The sequence below is a fragment of the Zingiber officinale genome, chromosome 5B (assembly GCF_018446385.1).
Source record: "Zingiber officinale cultivar Zhangliang chromosome 5B, Zo_v1.1, whole genome shotgun sequence".
In the NCBI taxonomy this organism is placed as follows: domain Eukaryota; kingdom Viridiplantae; phylum Streptophyta; class Magnoliopsida; order Zingiberales; family Zingiberaceae; genus Zingiber; species Zingiber officinale.
In genome coordinates this window covers 114,537,971-114,559,686 of record NC_055995.1, presented here as the reverse complement: position 1 = coordinate 114,559,686, position 21,716 = coordinate 114,537,971, and the positions used below count along the sequence as shown (strand labels likewise).

General features: G+C 37.3%; 1 long non-coding RNA gene across 23 annotated transcripts; it reads left to right on the top strand.

Moving 5' to 3' along the window:
• The first annotated feature begins 378 nt into the window (after positions 1 to 378).
• Positions 379 to 12,332, top strand: LOC121985417. 23 transcript variants are annotated; one of them, XR_006113163.1, is made up of 13 exons: positions 379 to 642; positions 730 to 783; positions 858 to 1,339; positions 1,431 to 1,496; positions 2,121 to 2,236; positions 2,974 to 3,227; positions 9,157 to 9,338; positions 9,428 to 9,518; positions 9,634 to 9,798; positions 9,901 to 10,066; positions 10,841 to 11,237; positions 11,367 to 11,560; positions 11,676 to 12,332. It is a non-coding gene; the product is annotated as an uncharacterized LOC121985417 (long non-coding RNA). The 23 variants fall into 23 exon arrangements; XR_006113166.1 differs by having other exon boundaries at positions 726 to 783; positions 863 to 1,339; XR_006113155.1 differs by having other exon boundaries at positions 726 to 783.
• Positions 12,333 to 21,716: the final 9,384 nt, after the last annotated feature.

Sequence of the window (21,716 nt, the reverse complement as noted above, 5' to 3'; positions counted from 1 at the left end):
GGCAACATGTCGAGGTGACAGTGGCTCCAGTTGTGTGCAAAGACTGTAACAGTAGTGTCCGTTCTGACGAACTCGACAATAGTGACGAAGTTCGCTCACAGAGAGAACAACAGGCAGTCACATGGATAATGAAGCACGAGAAAAGAGAGGGAGAGTTGCTATGGGGTTGTCGGAGCTCAACTGGAGGGCAGTGTGGAGGCAACATGTCGACGGTGGGAAGGTCGCGAGAGTTCGTACATGGGTAGGAGAGGAAGAGTCTAATTAAAACTTAGATTTTAATTTTCTAAATTTAAGGTTAAATTTCAATCAACTGTTCATTTAAAAAAGATATTTTTTTATAACTTTATATATTTAACATTTTCCTTTCTTCCTAACACATGTGACCTTTGTTCTCTTTCCCTCCCTCCCAAATAAACCTTCCTTCACCCGTCCAAACAGAGCTTAAACAGCGACCGGCTCTGCTGGTTGGCCGGTCTGAGGATGATCCGGTGGATCGCAGGAACGCAGGATCCCGGAGGACGGGAAGCGGAGAATCCGTAGAACTATCAGGAGGCAGCGTCGACGGATGGTGCGGGGTAGGGTCTCGTAGCGACGCGCCGTAGTAAAAGGACAGGGAACTCGGCCTCCGCCTTGTCAAAGCTGGTGTGATTGTTTTGCCCCAATTTTTCTTTCTCCACTCGATTCCTTCATCTTCTTGATCGGAAAGCTGTAGGTTTTGTCGGCAGATAGTAATTGAAGGGGCTCTCATTGGGATTGTCGAGCGTTTCTGTGTTTTTTTAAGAGGTAATTTCTTTTCTCCCATTCAAGGCTTTGATTTCTGGACGATTTGATCTGGCTGTAATGGTTTTTTTTTTCAGAAAAGATTTCTGGTCGAGGATTTGAGCTCTCAGAGTAAAAACTTCCGCGAGTTCCGTCTATTCGCGTTCCTTGCCTCGGATCTATTGACTGTTGTTCGGCTGGGAATTATTGCAAAGGCGACACCTTGCTTGCGCGTGCAGCGCTATCAGTGAATCCGGAGGCGGCAAAAATGAAGAACATTTGCGACGCCAGAGGGCGTTAAAGGACAAAGCTGCACCCGTCTCAACTCTCAAGGGAAGCAGAGAAAAGAAGAAGAGGTGTTTCTATCAGCATTTCTAGGTTTCCTTTTCAGTTTTTGCTAGGAAAAAACCCGTCGAAATTGGCGACAAGGAGGAAGTCCAAACGGTAGCAGTTCAGATGCTATTTTAGGAAGCTGCCGCATTCTTATGGAGTAATCTGGGTCCGATTTGATGTTTGTTAGGAATTTCTGTGTGACTGTAGTTTCTTGAGCTGCTCCGCCGTTAATGCGACGGTAATCAATGTGCGTGCATATAAGTTTCTCCTTCACTTGGTAGTGCAGCACTTGCTGTATTTTTGCTGCCCCTCTGAATTGCCTTTGTTTTCTTTCCAAGAGAAATTTTAGGTTGGTTTCATGGCTTTGGCTCCTCCAAATAGTTCATCTGCAGTTGTTGACTCAGGTTAGAGCTCTTTTTCTGCTTTTTTTTTTTTTTTCGACGAGCATTTGATTCTATTTCATTTTCCCCTCTTCTTTTGGTTGCTCTCCTTTTGCTTGATTAACTCTTTTTTTTTTCTAAATTTTTTGTGGGTACGATAATAGATTAGAACTTCAAGATTTTACTTTATTGGTTTTGAATCGTGAATCTCCTAACATTTTGTCTATCAGCTTTTGATCAATCTATTTAGGGGTTATCATTTGTCACTTATTGGTGCTTTTAATTTGTTCATATATACCTGATGCTGTAGACATTCTTTGAAAAGTATCCATTTTTAAAACTTTACTGAATTAATATTTAGATATTGTCTCTGGTCAGCAGCCATCTTTTCTTTTCAATCTTTTACTCTCTATTCTTACTATGTTCTGCTAATTGAGAATGCTTGTTAGTTCTTTATCAATTCTGTCAAGAAAGACCTTTTGGTTTGGGCAAATGCTCCTTTCAAATTAACAAACTTCTAATCTTTGTTATTTTGACAAATAAAAAATTCACTACTATTCATCTAATGGCCATTGGCTGTTCTTGTTGTTCTTTCTATATGTTATTTTAATTCATCCCTGAATGCTGCTGGGAATTTTATCCAACCAGGGACTTATAGAGATGTCTTATACCCAGAACTATGGAAAGCATGTGCTGGACCTTTAGTTACTCTCCCATGTGAAGGAGAAAGGGTTTATTACTTTCCTCAAGGTCACATGGAGCAGGTATCCCAAGAACTTTTGTCCAGTACTTGAGCTATCTTATTTCTTTTTTGGTGAAAACTCAGGCTATCTATTTCTATCATTTCTTCATCAAGTGATAGCCATCAATAACTACAGCCATTCTAGTGATTTTAGCTGTTTTGAATTTGTCCATTTTCATTGTTACATCCTGTTTGCGCATGTAATCAGTTGATTGAATTTCTGTGTTTGGTTTCTTAATAGTAAATTACTAGGCAGGTAGACTGCTAGTGTTATCTTTCTTTTGGAAGAAGAATTTGCTAGTAGCTCTGCTCAAAAGGAAATCCTATTGTTGTATTTTCTAAATTAAGGTCCATTATTCTTCTTTTGGAAGAATGAATTTGCTGATATCTTCACTCAAAAAGAAATCCTTTTATTGTATTTTCTAAATTAAGGTTTTATTAAGGGGAGCTTTGGTACAACGGTAAAGTTGTTGCCATGTGACCATGTTGTCACGGGGGGTTCGAGTTGCGGAAATAGTCTCTTGCAATGCAGGGTAAAGCTATGTACAATAGACCTAATGTGGTCCGACTCTTCTCTGGAACCTGCATTGGCGGGAGCTTTGTGCACCGAGCTACCCTTTTTAAGGTTCCATGTTGGATTTAATCTCTATTTGGTAGGTAAACATGTTATTTTGCAAGCTTACAGATTTTGTGCCGTTAAGAAACAAATCCGTTATGTGATCTAATTAATGGTTATTGGGTTTGTATTATTGAATGTAGGGTTTACATGTGTAGAATCTGTTAACCCGCACTGTTATTAATGATGGGCTGCTAATGGATGCGGGTGTACCATATATAGAGTTTGATCCCCGTTGGATTAGGGATCCTGACAGAACTCTACGCTTCCCATTAGTGAAGAGTTTATGACGCCGTCACTCTAGTTCTTTCGGAAGACCAGCCCTCTCTTCTTCTTCCCAAGGATCGCCATATTTTGAGGACGACATGAAGAACAATGACAATTCCGCTACATTTAGGTTTTTCATCTATTTCTTTTTATGTAATTTTTGTCGTGATTTCGATGTTACTAGATCCTTGCTTAGATTTGTTTTCCTTCATTAGAGTTCAAGGTGTTTAGAATTCATGCGGTTTGGTAAAACTTAATTTCTAACAAGTGGTATTAGAGCCAATGTCGTTTTATTGATTTTATGGCATTAAGGTTTAGTTTTTGGTTGATTTCAATGTTTTACACTAGATTTTGAATTACTTAGCGTAAAATGAAGTTTAATCGTCGAAAAATCTAGAAAAGAAAACCTAGGATAGGCGTGATTTTCATGTTTTTTTGCATTTTTATCTGTGAAAGAATTTCAATGCCCCACGACCGTGTTGGATCACACAGCTCGATTGTGTGGCGCGCTGGGAAACACAAAGGCGTGGCACGACTGTGTTGCCCAACACGACCAGGCAGTGTGGCGTGCTATGCAATCAAATATGACCGTGTTCTACAACACATCTAGGCCGTGTTAAGCATTGTACGCAGCAAACACGACCACATGTTGAGCACACAACATAGCCATGTTGCCCAACATGACCAAACTGTGTTTGGGGTTGTACGCATTGAACACGACCGTGTCAAATTACACGACCAGATTGTGTTAGGTGATGGAAGACCTGTTATCGTTCTGTTGCTTGGATTTCCACTTGGGACTACGCAGACTTCTGTTCAATTTGGTTTCCTAAGGTTTTCCTGAATCTGTTTACACACATGTTACTAAATTAAACTAATATGTCAACCCAAAGGAAAACACTTTAGGTAAATTTAGTACATTTATGTCGATAGATGTATATCTATGTTAAAAGTAATTGGCCTAAAGGAAAATTGCTTTTAGGCCGGATATATGTTTGAAGGTATCTCACAACTAAAGGACAAAATTTTAGTTTGTTCAAATCGTGCGCATAATATGTCAACCTAAAAAATGACATTACGTGGCTGATTAAGGTTGTTGTGAGCTATGTACCAATATAACTTGTAGAAAGTATTAATTATGCGTATAATGTGTTGACCCAAAGGAAGACATATTATGTGGATAACTCAGGTTTGAGCTATATCAGATAGTACTGCTAATAAATTGCATTTTGTCCAAAGATTAAAATATAATGTTGTATTTGGTATCTTATAATGAACCCATTTATATGCATGTTTTATTGCATAATTTTATGATATATATTAACTTATCTATCTTTGTTCTTAGCTTTAATTAATCGTGAGCTTACGGTGTTCTCTCTTCTAATTCTAGTGTAATTAGTAACTGCCAACATAAATAACATCCCTATACTAACCGAATCTAATTTTGTCGAATGGAAAGAGTACGTTATTGTAGTCTTGGGCACATGGACGTAGACTTTATATTAAGATATGATCGCCCCCAGAACAAAGGGATGAATTTAAAAAGTGGGAGAGATCCAACCGCATGAGTCTAAGTATAGGCTTTCAATTTCAGCATTGATAAATGGCTCAATAACTAAAGGGGAGAATACAAGAAGTTTTTTGAACCAACTAGCAGATCAATTTGTTTCAAATGAAAAAGTCGAATTGCTACACTTCTTACGAAATTGGTGTCCATGCGGCATGCGGTATAATAGCAAAGGAAACATAAGAGAGTATATTATGAAGATGTCTAATCTCGCTACATGACTTAAGATACTAAAACTCAAAATGTCTGAGAGTATGTTAGTATATTTTGTCCCGATGTCTTTGCTTGCATGGTTCAATTCTTTTAAGATTTCGTATAATATTCAAAAGACAATAATGAACATTAAATGAGCCTCAGTGCATGCTAGAGGAGAGATTTAGATATGAGACATCTAAAAGTGTTCACTTAGCATCCGGTTCTCAATATTCAAGCAAGAAGCTAATGATGATTGATAATAAGGGTAAAGGTAAATAGACTGTAGATTTTGGGGGTTATGGCCATAAGGAGCAAAAGGAACAAGAAAAGGAATCTACTTGTTTCTTTTGCAAGAAGAAATGACATATTAAGAAGGACTGCCCCAAATACGCCAACTGACATGTTAAGAGTGGTAAACTTCTAAACTTTGTTAGTTCGTAAGTCAATTTAATTATTGTGTGACACTTGGTTGATAGATACTAGTGTTCCTACTCATATACATGTCACTATGCATGGTTGTCTCAGGAGCCGATTTTCGCTTGATAGTGAAAGATACATCTATACGGGGAATGACAAGAAAGTTAAAGTAGAGTCAATATGTGTTTTTAGCTTTATTTAGAAATTAATATCTTTGTGGATTTAGAAAATACATTTGTTGTACTGTCTTTTAAACGGGACTTCATTTCAATTTCTTGTTTGGACAAATCATGTTATCCTTGTTCATTTAGAAATAAAATTTTCAGTATCTTCTTTAATTCAATGTTGGTTGACAATGATTCCTTGATTGATAAGTATATAAATTGAACACCTTACCTATTATTGACAATGAAATAATGCATAGCATAAATACCAAATGCAAATTGACTAATGAGAATTCTTCCATGATATAGCATAAGCGTTTAGGACATTTATCCAAATAACGCCTAGAAAGGTTAATGTCATATGTGATTCTTGATTTCCTTGACATGCCATACTTTGATATCTGCATAGAGTGTGTTAAGAGAAAAATGACTAACAAAAGAAATAAGGGAGCAAGCCGATGTAATGATTTTTGGATCTAATACATATTGACATTTGTTGACCATTCCCTAAGACATCTTGGAATTGACATACATATTTTATTATCTTTATAGATGACTATTCACAATTTGGCTATCTGTATCTCATTCGTAAGAAGTTGTAATCTTTAGACGTGTTCAAAATTTTCAAAGTCAAAGTTGAAAATCAACTAGGTAAGAAAATTAAAGTCGTAAAATCTAATCGTGGTGGTGAATACTATAGTCGGTATGACAGATTAGGTGAACAACGTACTGGACCTTTTGCAAATTACCTTGCTGAGTGTGGGATCGTTCAGAATGGTGTAGTTGAGCGATGTAATCGCACTCTAAAAGACATGATGAGAAGTATGATGACTTGTTCTTCTCTACCGAAGTCTCTGTGGGGTGAGACACTCAAAACTGTAATTTACCTACTTAATAGACTACCAGTAAGGCAGTGTGACTAAACCCATATGAAATGTGGACAGGTATAATATATAACATTAGACGTCTATGATTGTCTAGTTGAGGTTGGATCTTATAGCCTAATGAAAAGAAATTGAACTCAAGGGTTATCAGCTACAATTTTATAGGTTACTTTGAAAAGTCTAGCGGATATAAATTTTATGATCCTTCAATAGATCTTTTTTCGAAACAGGAAACCTCAAATTTATTGAGAATAGTGGGAGTGCTAAGGTTAGGGACATATCCTTTGAGAAAAGCGTTAGTGATCCTCTTGTGCAATTAGTAGCGGTATGGTTGTCATGCCCTACATTATGGATATCCCACATCAAGTGGGAGTACTGAATCAAGATATTCTTACATCATCTCTAATGCAATTGGAGGAACCTTCCACTCAAGTTGAGATATTGTCTTATATTGATGAGCAAACACCTCAACTAACTCAAGTACAAGTGTCTTTAAGGCTATCTACTAGGGAACGGAGATCCACAGTTTCTCATGATTATGTTTATCTAGCATGAGTTTATATAGAGTTGGAAAGTGATCCTACCTCTTTCGTAGAAGTTAAATAATGCTTTAATTCCGAAAGGTGGATTAACGCCATGCAAAAAGAGTTGAAGTCTATGGCGAACAATGGCATTTGGGAACTTGTCGAATTGTCTGAAGGTATGAAACTCGTTGGTTGTAAATGAATATTTAAAATCAAACGAGATTCAAGAGGCAATGTCAAGAAGTATAAGGCTTGCCTTATTGCTATAGGATTCACTTAGAAGGAGGACATTGATTACAAGGAAACTTTCTCATTTGTGTTGATGAAAGATCCCTTAGGCTAATCGCTTATAGCTTATTTTGATTTGGAGCTATATCAAATGGACGTTAAAACTGCATTTCTTAATTGTGATATTGAGGAAATTATATACATGACAACTTTGAGTTTGAGGATTCAAAACACCAGTATGTAGATTAAAGTAGTCTATTTATGGTTTGAAACAGACATCTTGTCAATGATACTAGAAATTTGATCAGGTGGTTATTTCATTTGGTTTTAAGTTGAACTCGGTTGATTAATGCATATATGTCAAGTTCATTGGAAAGTTGTCAAGAGAGTGATGCGGTATTTGCAGAAAACTAAATAACACATGCTCACGTATCAAAAATTTGATAATCTGGAGTTGATTAGATATTCATACTCCGATTTTGTTGGATCCTCGGATAGCATGAGGTCCACTTCGGGCTATATTATTATGCTTGTTGGAGAAGCTATATTATGGAAAAGTGCAAAGTAGATGCCAAATGTCACTTCTACTATGGAGGCAGAGTTGATAGCTTGTTACGAAGCATCCAATTACGGGATTTGGTTGCGGAACTTCATCACAACATTGCAGATTGTTGATGTCATTGACAAGCCATTAAAGATCAACTGTGATAATAAAGTCGTAGAACTGTATGCCAATAACAACCATAGTTCGTCGAAGTCGAAGCACATCGATATCAAGTTTTTATTAGTTAAAAAAAGAGTTCAAAGTCATCAGGTATGATAGAACACATCAGCACAGATTCCATGTTAATAGATCCACTTATCAAGTGTTTGGTGCTTAAGGTGTTTCATGTACAATAAATTTTACCAAGTACTTCGTTTTATTTTACCAAGATCCACTTACCAAGTACTCATTTAGTGGGAGTCTATATTTATTATGATGCTCTATATTTGTTTATGAACACATGCACTTTGTTTTATTTTATTTTATTTATTTTATTGTAAGAAGTCTGTGTTTATCATAATTTACTACTGCTGTTTAGTATATGATGTTTACAAATGCGATATGGATTCCTTTTGGAATCATAATGTTTGCATTATGATTTGCTACTACATTTTAGCATAAAGTGTTTGCAAATATGATCAGACCCCTTTGGGTCATCATTAGGACTAATTGGAAATTGACATGTACAGAACACATTTCATTTAATTTTCATACTACACATCTACATCTTGATCTACGTGATGATATTGGTATTATGATTACTATTAGGACTTGTTACAATTATATTATAGTAATTATGATATCTTTAATTCTATACCAATGAAGTTAATGAACAAGATTATTTTACTGGTATTCTATATCCATAAAGTCTGACATTATTGTTGACGTCAACTGAAGTTTTACTCGTATGTTGTATACAAAATCACATGTAACCCAAGTGGAAAATTGTTGGATTTAATCTCTATTTGGTTGGTTAACATGTTATTTGTAATCATATAGATTTGTGTCGTTAAGAAACAAACCCATTATGTGATCTAATCAATGGTTATTGGGTTTGTATTATTGGATGTGAGGTTTACATATATAGAATCCGTTAACCCGCACCGTTATTAATGATGAGCTGATAGTGAATGTGGGCCCACCATATGTAGGGTTTGGTCCTCGTTGGATTAGGAATCCTTATAAAACTCTACGTTTCCCATTAGCGAAGAGTTTATGACTCTGTCACCCTAGTTCCTTCGAAAGACCATCCCTCTCTTCTTCTTCTCAGGGATCGTCAGATTTTTGAGGATGACACGAAGAACAATGGTAATTCCGCATTCAGGTTCTTTGTCAATTTCAATTTATGTAATTTCTGTCGCGATTTCGATGTTATTAGATCCTTATTTAGATTTGTTTTCCCTCATTAGAGTTCAAGGTGTTTAGAATTCATGCAGTTTAGGAAAATTTTATTTGTAACATTCCATGGTTAAGGTTATAGAAACACTGGACTTACATGCTTGCATCAACATTATGTTAGTTTCTTTTCTCATATAGCTATAAGCATCAACAAATCAAGGACATGACCGGCAAATGCCCTTGTTTGATCTGCCATCAAAAAAAAAAAATGATGAACCCGGCTAGTCCTGGGGTTGACCGGCCCGGCCCCATGGAATTTTCCCACCGGCCTTAATCTGCCATCAAAGATCCCATGCAAGGTAGTTCACGTTCAACTTCAGGTAAGTCACATCAAAGTCACTCTATGTTACCTATCATCTTTCTTCAAATGTCATTTATCAGTAAATGAATTACTTTTTTGTACTTTTAGGCTGAAGCAGATACAGATGAAGTTTTTGCTCAGATCATGCTGCTGCCTGAAAGTCTCCCTCACCAGCTTTCTCCTCCTAGATGTAGCCTATGTCAGTTGAGAACATCCCAAGCTTAATTTGAAAAAAGAAGAATCTGTTTACTTTCTCCTTTATATTATGATTCCTATGGAATACATTTTTTCATATATTAAAATAGTATTTACAGAATACAACCATGTGCTTGTAATGATTTTGACTCGAGGAGTTATATGAAAAGTTGCTGACTTATTAGCTGCCCGCCATATTTTCTGTTAGCTCTTCTGACAACCGGTTGGAGTGTTTTTGTGAGCTCAAAGAGATAGGGAGCCATTGATGCATTTATCCTTTTAAGGTTGTAGTTAGTTTACTTCTCCACCTTGCAAATATATCCATTATGCTAGATTTTGTTAACCAGAGATATGCTAATCAAGTAGTCATATATTTTCTATTTCAGAGGTGAAAATGATGAGCTTCTAGTCACAGTGATTAGGCTTATGCGACCCTATTAATAGCATGCCATCATCAGTCATTTCCAGTCATAGTATGCATGTTGGAGTTCTTGCTACTGCATCTCATGCTATTTCGACTGGGACTCTGTTTTCTGTTTTTAACAAGCCAAGGTTTGATTCTTTTTCTTTAATTTGTTTATGTTCTCTCGTGCATGCACACACATGTGCCAACTTGACCATAAACATATGTTGTTTTAAACAACCTATGTTTATTGTCGTAAGACACTTGGTGTTTTACCCAGTTTTTAGATATTCAAGTTCCTTGTTTTCTTGACAGAAAAATCTGAACAACATATTTATTAAGAATGGGGTTCATGTTTCAGAAAAATCTGATCTTACTCCAGCATTTAGTAATGTTTCTCTTCCCTTATTTGGCTGAATCACTTTATACGATCGCTGAACTCCTGATTTCCTTTATACTTTTCTTTTTACGAGATAGATGCTTTGACCACACATTTCCATTCACATTATAGAATCACACTTTTTTCTATGCAGGTCTAAGTTCCTTCGATGTTCATGGCAACAAACCATGTCGGATTCAGTTATTGTTAGTGAGATGTTTAGTTCTTTTTGTGCTGTCTGACCCCAAACATTATCACATTGCATGCTTTTATTTGACATTTTATAAACTTTGACGCCCCCATGAGATTGCCTAGGAAATGCTCACCATCTCGCTTTGTGTCGCCCTGTTCTATTAAGATTTGAATTGCCAAGAAGAAACCGTTCAAACGTTTATGCACAAGTACTATATATTTTTTTGACATTAGTTATACCATGAAACAATATACTAAGTCACTATGTATGATGCTTATATTTATTTTCGTCCTTGATTGTCCTGGATGCCTTTTTTCAGTCGTCACACTTTCTGTTTGTTCCCTTTTCCAGGGCCGCATAGCGAAAAAGAGATTCATACACATTCAGCATCAAAGCCTTGTTCAATTGAACCATCATCTGCTAACGGCCTTAAGTACTGGTCAACAACTAGAATCAACTGAATTGATTCATTCTTGTCTGGCGGTAAGGATGAACATAGTGAAAGGAAGCGAGAGAGTAGGTCTGGCTGTAGGCTGTTTGGTGTCCAACTAGTCGAGAGCTTTGTCGAGGAAATTTCTGTACCAACTGACATTTCTTCTGTTAGAGAGGAATATAACCAGTGATGTCTTTGGATGCGGAATTAGATCGACAATCTCAACCATCAAACTTTAATAGGTCTGACACACGTGTGTCTTGCTTGAGGTCAACTCAAGAATCACAAAATCAGCAATTGAGGAGCTGTACCAAGGTAATCCTTAAATAGCTTTTGCTCATTGCTGCTTCACTGATCGAACATACAGTGGTTTGCGTATTCTAATGCCCTGAAAAAGAGTATATGAAGCTGAACTAGTTGTTTGATTTCCCTCTTTTTCTTCAGGTTCACATGCAAGGAATGACAGTTGGGATTTGGGAGGGCAGTGAGCTTGACTATATTAAATGGATATAACGATCTTTTTCTGAAGCTAGAAGAGATGTTCAACATTAAGGGAGAGCTCTTCGGCAAAGTAAAAAAGTGGGAGGTCGTCTACCCTGATGAAGAGGAGGATACGTTGATGGTCAGTGATGATCCATGTCAGTAAGGCTCTTAAATAATGAGAACGTTAAGAAGGTTCTTAAATTGAACTTTTTTTTAAAGCATCATAGTGAATGTTTGTTCTAATTTTATTTCGATCTCATGCATTTCCAGTGAGCTCAGCAGCATGGTCAGAAAAATACATATTTACACATGAGAAGAGGCCAAAAGGCTGGTCCTGAAAGGTGAAGCTTCCTGCTTTCGGCGAGGAGATCAAGCCTACATCCAAAATATCCTTCCCCAATGCCGACACCAAGCATACCAAACTGGAAGATCAAATTTCTACTCTTAACAAGATCACTGACCATCTACTAGCTACAAAGCTAGTTCATGAGTTGTTCTTCATAGTAAGGTTAGCTGCTGGATCGGCATATCGAGTACAAAAGGTGGTTCTATTTGTTCTCTGGCCACTAACTGATAGCCCTGCTGTGTTGCTAACATAACCAGCCAGAAAGGATGGCAGATGGAGCTTTAGTCTAAACTCCCATGCGTTGTCTATGTAGGGTATTTTCTTCTTAGTTAATTAGGCTGGTCCTTGCAGGTGAGCTAAAGCTAAGCGACTCGCGGAAATGTTAAGGCTAACTTTGTGTCTTTGTGGACAATGTTAAGGCATTGGATAAGGGGCGATCTATCTACTTTCCTAGCTACCAAATAGATGTACATAATTAGGCATCAGGTAGCTACTATGTTTGTTAAACTAGTGCTTTCCTAGCTACCAAATAGATGTGCACAATTAAGCTTTGTTTATAAAACAAGAGACATTTCTTTCAATCGTGAATTTTTTGTTTGGTATTGCTTAGTCCTTGATTAACATTCAATTTAAATGGTCAAGAACACAAGTCGCATGTGTGATCGAAATGTAGGTTCAAATGACACTATCTAGAGACGGGTGAATATATGGTTACAATCATAACACAAGATATATGTGGTTTTAAACACCAAGTTTCTACTCCGTAAGGCCTCCATAAGACGAAAAGTTTAAATTATTAAGTTTCATATTATTATTGTTTTGGTTTTGATAATTTGTATGTCCGAGTTTTGCCCGATTAATTTTGAAGGTAGATTGCTTTCCCTCTTAGTTTGCCAACTTATGCACATTTAGAAATCAATCTCCATGATATTTGTCCCATTCGAAATTCAAACTCTGACCACTGCACCATACCTAATGGGGCATCATATTTATTATTGTTGATTTATAATCAAATCAAGTTTCACTAGGCGATGAGACCTTGGTCTTTCCACTTATCACATATTGCCACACCTCCCATCATTCATTCAAAGCTAATTCATTTCATGGAGTTTAGCAACAATTGCCAATGTGAGAAGATCATCTTCAAGTCAGAGATAACACTGAGATAATTGTAAACCACCAATCATGCAATTGATAGATGATTGCTCATATTATCAGAAACAATGACTGAGTAGATATGGATAGAATGAATTCCTTCCTTTCTTTCTTTTTCTCAAAGTCAAAGGCTTCTTCCACACAAAATTCTCAGTCTCCCTGTTTCTCTCCTGCCATGGCTTCAATGGTCAGCTCCTCAGCAGTTTGTCAACTGAACTGTTTGAGAAAAGAAACAAAAAGGGCGATTAGAGTCGTATGGACAATGATCGGCAAGTTCAGAAACCACTAATTGTGTCCAAGGAATGATTCTCAGCATTGCCTTAGTGCCTTCCAACAGTGGAGAAGGAAGGAAGTTGAAAGTCATTTGTAGTGAAATGAGGTCACTGATAATGGACAAGCTTGCTTGATTCACTGTCCAACTCTGAGAGGTCCAATGCTTTCTTGGTTTTGTTTTGGATTGACGATCCATTTCGCGTCTTGATTTGATCAAATAGTGTCGAGTCTAGGATGATGAGGACTGCCACCTCTGGGTGTGTGTGTTCATCACCACAAAACCTCAAACAAGGACATAAAGTGAGCCTAATGGAGGGGCATATGGGAGTGACAAGACAAAAGGGAGCTTCAAAATTTGGGGTTCATTGCTTTGCTAGGGCCTGCATTTTGCATTCATTTCAAGTGCTACTCTTCCCTAAAATGCACTAAGTAAAATTCGATTCCCAGTAAATTAGATCGGATTGGAAAGCAAACAAACCACTACTAGGCAAAAGCATCTAGGCATTCAACTTTGAGATTGGTTGTCCAGTCGGAGGGACCCGTGTAACAAGATGGGAAAGAGAAGGATACTATTTTTGAAGTTGTCGGACTTCTTTCTCTCCCAAATCTAAAGGAACCTTGCTAGGGGAGGTACGGTCCAATTTTCGATGATCGATGTGTTTCCAATCTATTGGCCGATAAGGGAGGGACCCATGTAACAAGATGAGAAAGAGAAGGATTTTCTTCTCTCCCAAAGCTAAAGGAACCTTACTAGGGGAAAGGTTCCTTAAGTGGATGTGTTGGTCATCATAAAAGCCAAGTTAGGTCATAGGATGGACTCCATGTAACTAACGATAGGCTTTTGGTGTTATTTCCGTAATTGGTGTTCATGCCAACGGTTAGGGTAATTAGTGTATCTTAGCAAAGTTGTTCGATGTGAACTTTCTTAGTTTTATCTTCTAATCACGCAATGTATCTTAATATGTCTAAAATAGATGACCTAATAAATGTGTTAAGAACGAGTGATAAAGTAAATCAAGTCAATCAACAACATACAACGACAAAGTTGAAAAATCAAAACCATTTCGACATGTTCAATCAATGCACATGAGTGGTGCAATGCATCGAACCTCATCGTGAAAGTACATGGATGTGTGCTTGTGCACATCAAATGTGATGGGTGTCGAAGTGGCACACATGATTATACATGGAAAATTATGCTCGGATGATGAGACGATTAGTTGACTCACTTTATATTTTGCGCATACACATCATTGTGTCGAGTCATATATTTAAATTTGTTACGAGGCGAGAAGTCATGCTTCATATCAAACATCATGTGGGAGGCGAACCTTTGCTTTGAATTGGTGTAGTTTGAATCATCCATTGTACGAGTGTATCTTAAGAGTGTAGTTTGAATCATCCATGGTATGGGTGTATCTTAAGAGTAAACAAAGCTCCACCGCGATATTGGTGCACTCTAATAGCTAGGTTTCTTCCCCACAATGAAAGTTGTAATAGAATAGAGGATCTCATTGTATCATAGAGGAATTTTGTTCAACCCCAGATACAAACCATTTTTTGGGGCGAAGTAGGCCTATCTTGCTTATTTAGCCATCTCATTTAAGTGTTTGATGTATTGCATATTTGATTATAAACATGTATGTGAAATAATGATAGCAAGACCTAAAAACAATGTTCATTGTCAACAGCACAAATACTTGAGAAGTGGAAATGACATCACATCCAACTAAGAGAAGAAGCTCTCATTGTCATCTCATCCAATGAAATACAATGATCATAGAATCATTCGATGGTTCCACGAGCAAGGGCACCATTTTCTTTACTCGAGTAGTCAATTTGGATCTCTTCATTGTCCTCGTTTAACAAGTATCAAACTATGCCATAAAGAAAGAGGAAGACGAGAGAAAATAATATATATACAATTCGAATCGGAACTTATCTCTTCTGGCTTCGGTGCATGTATCTCTCATGTTTACTATGACCATCTCCATCGATGATCATCACCTTCACCATCTAAGTCCAATGGCTAGCTCCATGTGAACTATGCACTTTTGTCCTCTTAATGTCTCTTCAACTAAAAGCAAAGGAGGGAGGGATCAAACTTGTGAAGTTCTTTAGTGGATTTTTCTTTTTTTTTTCTTTTAAAAAAATGACTTTGTGCTCCATTAATCTTTTTCTTCTTCTTCTTGTTTTTATTTAATCTAAAGTTGCTTTTGACAATTGACAATGTGTTCACTGCCGACCATACTTTATTACAAATAGAAAGCATGACTAAGTTTACTATGGAATAATTTTATATAAAGTAAAAGCGATAAATTATTTAACATTTATGAACATAATTGTTGTGTTATAGCCACATGCACCATATCTTAATTTTCAACTAAGAACATGAGGATAACTTTGAAAGTCTTTATTGACTAAGTCGATTGCGTCAATTAATGGCAACTTTAGAAATCATGGATCCAGCTTATAGTAACTGAGGACTTAAATTGTGTAACTTGTGTAGGAGTGTCAAATAGGTTGGGTTGTCTATGACACCGCTCAGTCAAATATAGTGTAGGTTACACTAAGGGGCGGAGTCAAAAATTAGAATTTATCCAAGTTAATCGGTCGATAATAGACGTTCTATATATATATATAAATCTGGACTGATCGTGAAATTAAAGAGATTTAGAATTGATTGGATGGACAATTAACTAAAATAATTAAATATATAGAGAGAAATTTATATAAAGCCCGTGTAGACTAACATCTGTCTCCATCCTTGGTTACGCTCAGCAAGACTCATCGAAGATTAGGTTGCATCATGTTAAGGCCAACTGGGTTTTGAATCGAGTTGGGTTGAAGAGGAAGTCAACCAAATTCAATTCAAGTTGGGCAAAGTCAAGAAATGTCAACACAATCCATATGGAGTCATGCCCAACACAATTCATTTGGGGCCGTGTTGGACAAATCACAACATGGAAATCTCGTGGACCCAGCAAATCCATTGTCACCATTGTACCTTAAACTAGCGGAATCTTCTTCTCGTGTTGCTTGTCAACTTGAATTGGTCTAAGTTAAGTTGGTAGATTTGGATGTCGCTAGATTGTCTTAACTTGGTCGACTAAAGACTCCACTACATGCTTGTTGATTCTCTCTCGATTTTTTATTTCTTGATGATCTCTGAAAAACTCCTCTCTTATATCTCTCTTTGGCACAATCTCTTCTCCCCTTCGATGGTACACTCCTCTCCCCTTCCCTCTCCTCTCACCTTATTGTTGTGTGCTCATGCCCGCGAGCTTGGCCGGCCGTGGCCTTGAGCTTGGCTGACCGCGAGCTCGGAGCCATGAGCTTGGTTAGCCGCGACCTCGTGGTCGTGAGCTTGGTTGACTACAAGATTGGTCAGCCTCAAGCTTGCTGCCATGAGCTTGGCTGGTCATGAACTCTGCTGTGAGCTTGCTTGACTATGAGTTTGGTCGACTGTGAGATCTGTTGCGAGCTCTCTCGACCACAAGCTTGGCTGGCTGTGAGGCTTTAACGCTTGCCTCAGCCATGCACGCGAGCTTTGCCAGCCTCGGTCTCAGCTAGGTGCTAGCCCTAACTGCAAGCTTAGTTGTAGCCTCAGCTAATCCTGGATGGTCGTGAGCTCGCGTTGTTGTATATCTTGTTGTATTTAAATGTAGATCCGCTACATTAACAACCTCCTAAGTGCTGACCCCACGGATATGGAGGGAGGTACATGTAGGTACACAAGCGTCAGATGCATGGTGGGATAAATCTTAGGTCGTTAGTTCCTGAGAATCGACTCCTGACCATTACGCGAGAGATGTCATGCATCCACTGTCTGTGCTACGCCCTGGGGGCCTTGTTGTATTTAAGGTATTATATAATGTGATTGATTTAATTACTAAATTTTTTGTTGTTTCCATTATCTTCAGGCATACTGTATTTTATGATCTACACGAGTTTAGTAGTGGAGGGGACATAATTTCTAATCTTTATGTTTTAGTGCTATTGAACTTTTTTTGAGGTTCAAATTGTAGGATTGGAGAAACGCGCTAGAGGGGGGGGGGTGAATAATGCTCGTTGTTTTTTCACTTTTTTCATAAAACTTCAAGAGTATGCAGTGAAAATAAATAAATAGAAAACAAAAACAATACTAGTACTATTTCTGTACTTAATTCATAGCCTATGCTATTAGTCTAAGACCCACGATTATTGGTCGCTTTCGTTAGGTAATCCACTATCAATTCATAAGTACAAAAATTCGATTACAATAATGAAATAGAATAAACTAAATATATCGACAACTTTAAGCAAAGTGTAGACTTGGATGTTTGTTGTCGGAGCAACTTTACAACGCCGTAGTCGAATTCTGGAACAACACTGAAGTTGTTTGAGCATAGAAGAAGTGTTATTGAGATGCTAATTGAAGCCTTCTTTTATATGACATTCTGGGCACCTGGATCCCTTTTGGGGGCTTGAGGTCGACCTGATCTAATTCAACTTAGTTGACGATTATCCACCTCTAGGCGTCTAGATCCCTTTCGGGCTCCTGAGTTACTGACATGGCTGCACCTTAGTGAACCTCTATCCGAGTCACCTCTATTGATTCCTGGGCACTCGGATCTCTTCTAGGAGCCTGGAGTTTGACGTGTGCCAGTCAACCAAGGTATGCCAACTCAGCTGTTTGCATTGCTGGATAATGTGTGCATTTTATATAGTTTTTTTTAATTGCATTTTGACACACATCCTATTCCATTTCATATCCATATATTTTATGTTTTCATCTTTATGTGTTTTTTTATTATTTTAGTTTAGAAAACTGCTCTTTGCTTATTTTGATTGATAGGAACGTGAATTATAGAGAAATAGGGAGTTAAAGAGTAAGAGGAGAAGACCCACAGTCGGACACGAGCGCCCGTGCAACACAGCATAGAACGTGCTTGGCTCTGCTTCCGCGACATGGTGGCTCGTGCCCAGTGGCATGGGCTGTGCTGGCACGACTCGTGGCGGGCTCGACTTCCTTGACACAACCTGCCCATGCCCAGCAGCATGGGCTATGGCCTCCAGATCCGCGCCTCAACACTTCGCCATGGGCGCCCGTGCCCAGCGGCACGACCCATGGCGAGTAATCATTTTCCAGCCTATATAAAGGAACTCTCCTCACTTGGAAAGGGATCTTCAGTTAGGGGCTCCGCCCCCTTCCTTGGAAAAAGGTTCTATCCTCTTAGCTTGGGGAAACCCTAAAGTCATCATCTTCATCTACTCTGACGATCCATCCATCTCTGGCACGAGGAACTACTCCAAAGTCACCAGGAATCTTCTCTCTAAGCATCTCTCTATCTCTATTCATTATTTTCATCTATATGAATGCTTTCATTTGTGTCTTTGGATTGTAATTCCTTTGTTATGAAGTAGTTCTCATGATTTTAGGAAGTAGAGAGTAGCTCTTTTGTTATGTAAACATCTTTTCGGTTAATTTATATGTTTGTATGCTTCTTCTTTGATGAAATGTGTGTTTATGGTACAGATCTACCGTATTACATGATCTTGATGCCAAAAGTATAAGATTCATATCTCACGAGAGTTTGGGAATGAACTGAAAGGAGAACTTGACCCTTTGACCTGTAGGAAATCGAGATGCGAAGAGTCAGATACGAAAGTGCAACTCAGTATATCGTGACGAGCCCTAGGCCATCATAAAGCTTAATGGATCAAACCTAATTTATTATAGACAATGATTAGGGTTGATACGTCATTGTAGAAATAAAAGTTTACATCGGATACCATAGAATGATCTACCTATATGAATACCTATTGAGGATACGAAACCAAACATAGATTAGGTATTTACAATCATTTAGGTGAAATTGAAGTCCTAGAATTGCCTTCACCACTGAACCTTCTATGATCTCTCCGCCACTTGCTTTGATCTCTTTGCCTCTCCCTCAATTCTCTTGTGTACAACTCTCTCTCTCTCCCCCTCTCAATTCTCTTAAGTTTGTTCGTGACTTCAACCACCCTTGATTCTCTAAATAACCTAATTTGCCACTCTGACTAGTACTTGATTCACAGTCCTTGTGGATTTGATATTTTATTACTTGACAACAGAATCGTGCACTTATGATTTTCCACATTAAGTTTTTGATACGGCTGTGGGGGACTATGCCAATCAATATTAGTTGGATAATATTATGGTTAATCTAGATATCTTTTCTTTGTTCTCTTTTATTGCATTTTCTTGTCTTTCTCTGATAAAATAAAATGGATGCTCATAATTAATAATTTAATCAATTTAATGCTGTGAAATTTTCTTGTTTTTATTATCAACTTTGTGGTATAGATTGACATGATACATATGATTACCCAATGATTTTTGATCCTACACATGGAGTGTACGAGCAAAAATGGAGAATCCTACTTTATTACTTTCAAAGGTCACAACAACCACAAAAGTCTAATTTGGAGAAGATGATGGAGAAATTTATAGTAGTCGAATCTAAAGCAAATGAGAAATTCCATCGGCAACAAGTTATAAACAAAACAATTTCAAATACATCAAATTATGGATGAATGGATTATTCAGCGTTTGAGTATAAAAATACACAACAATATTATGAGGTGTGTGAAACAATAGGACATACAACCGATAATTATAGTAGGTTTCACAACTTACAAATCAAGTTTGAAAATTTTATTACAAATTAAGACAAAGCAAATAAAGCCATGAAGATAACACTTGAAGAAAAAGATTTAGTTGTATCTACCAATATTGTTGTTACTCCTGTTGTTGATGTTAATCTTGATATATTATATTATGCCTATGATGATGTTGTGCATGGAAGTGTAGAGACTTGTATTGTGGAAGCAATACTCCAAGAATCACTTCTTTCGATCGCACAACCATTGGACACTATGTATGTTATAGGATTAGAATTTTTTGATGATCAAAGTGCAGGGACTTACGTAGTGGAGACTAAGCCCCAAGAATCATTTCTTTTAGTCACTCACTCACAAGTAGTTCATTCTTGTAGTCATCACATTTTGATCATGTCATTGTCGACAAAGGTACGTGATGCACGATGTTTTCCATGATTTTACCCTACATGTCGCTGTAGAGGAATGTTCTGTCATAGAACCTGTCATGAATTTGCATCTCTCTCTCTCAGCGAGTGATCGCTATCTATCGGTGAACTATGAAGAATTTATGAAAGTCCCTCGCGACGATCTATACAAGCAAGTGTACAAATGCAAAGGCTTGCAGTCGCTGCTATCGATTGGCACCTCCACGATTGTTCATGATGATCTCGCACAGAGACTCATTAGCTTATGCACTCTGATGCTCACCAACTCGTGCCTGACTCAATTGCATGAATCAATCGGTGATCTAAGGCATTTGTGCTGTCTCCAGCTATAAAACACAGGCATAATCGGGCGATGATAGGAGTTATATATATATAACTCCATGGTGCACATAACTGTCTAGTGTTTCCCTAACTGACCAAATGGCTGAAATTCATCTGCGAAAAGTCTCAATCTCACATTACATGATTTCATTGAAAAAGAGAGAGATACAACATTAAGATGTTTCTGTACAGGGGAATCACAAGGATGACACATTATACCTCTTTCGTGCTCATACTCATGATACCACATCATGTGGAAAGTTGTAGCAGCAAATGCATACAAGCGTTGAAGTCTAGTAGTTAACGAAAAATAATACATTACTTTCCAATCAATTTTTTTCTTCTTTTGCCCTGGTATGCGAGTATCATGCTTATAATGAGGGTGTGTATAGATTTTGTATTCATTCAAATCGTTGTCTTCATTCCAAAATATTATGCAGTTATTTATACAACAATCAATCTTCTCTATGGGCAAAACTAAAAATCTAATCAATTTCTTTATACTATAAAAACTATCAGTCATTATGTTATCAGCAAGAAGCAACTCTGACATCAATTGACATATGTCATCATAACATCTTTCTGAAAAATGATGTTCTACTTTTATATTCAATAACCTTACAATAACTGATAGTTGGGAATGACTAGAGGGAATGCTTTTCCATACTTCTCTTTCAATAATCTTTAACATTTCATATAGTTAATGATATTCAGGTATTGGTATTTCATCTATATTGGAATAATCAACTTCAACATTCATCGTATCGTGAACCATTGATTCCATTGTAATATCATTAGTTAATGATTTATGCATAGTAGAAGTTGTGTCAGATGATGAACTATCAGAAGACCCAATTAGTTCATACAAATAAAGCTCTCTGTGATAGTACCAATTATAGTAATTTGACATAAAATTATTTCTATATATATGTACTTTCACGATATCCTCATCATGGAAGACTATATTTCTACATTTCGAATGATTACACTGACACCGTAACTCTGCACCATTCATACATTCTGGATAACCCTTAGTAAAGTTCACAAACTCTTCAACTTTAACAATAAAATCATTTCTAATAAATCTATTTTCTAATCGATTGTACATTCAAGCTTTGTTCATAGATATTGTCACCTAATGAG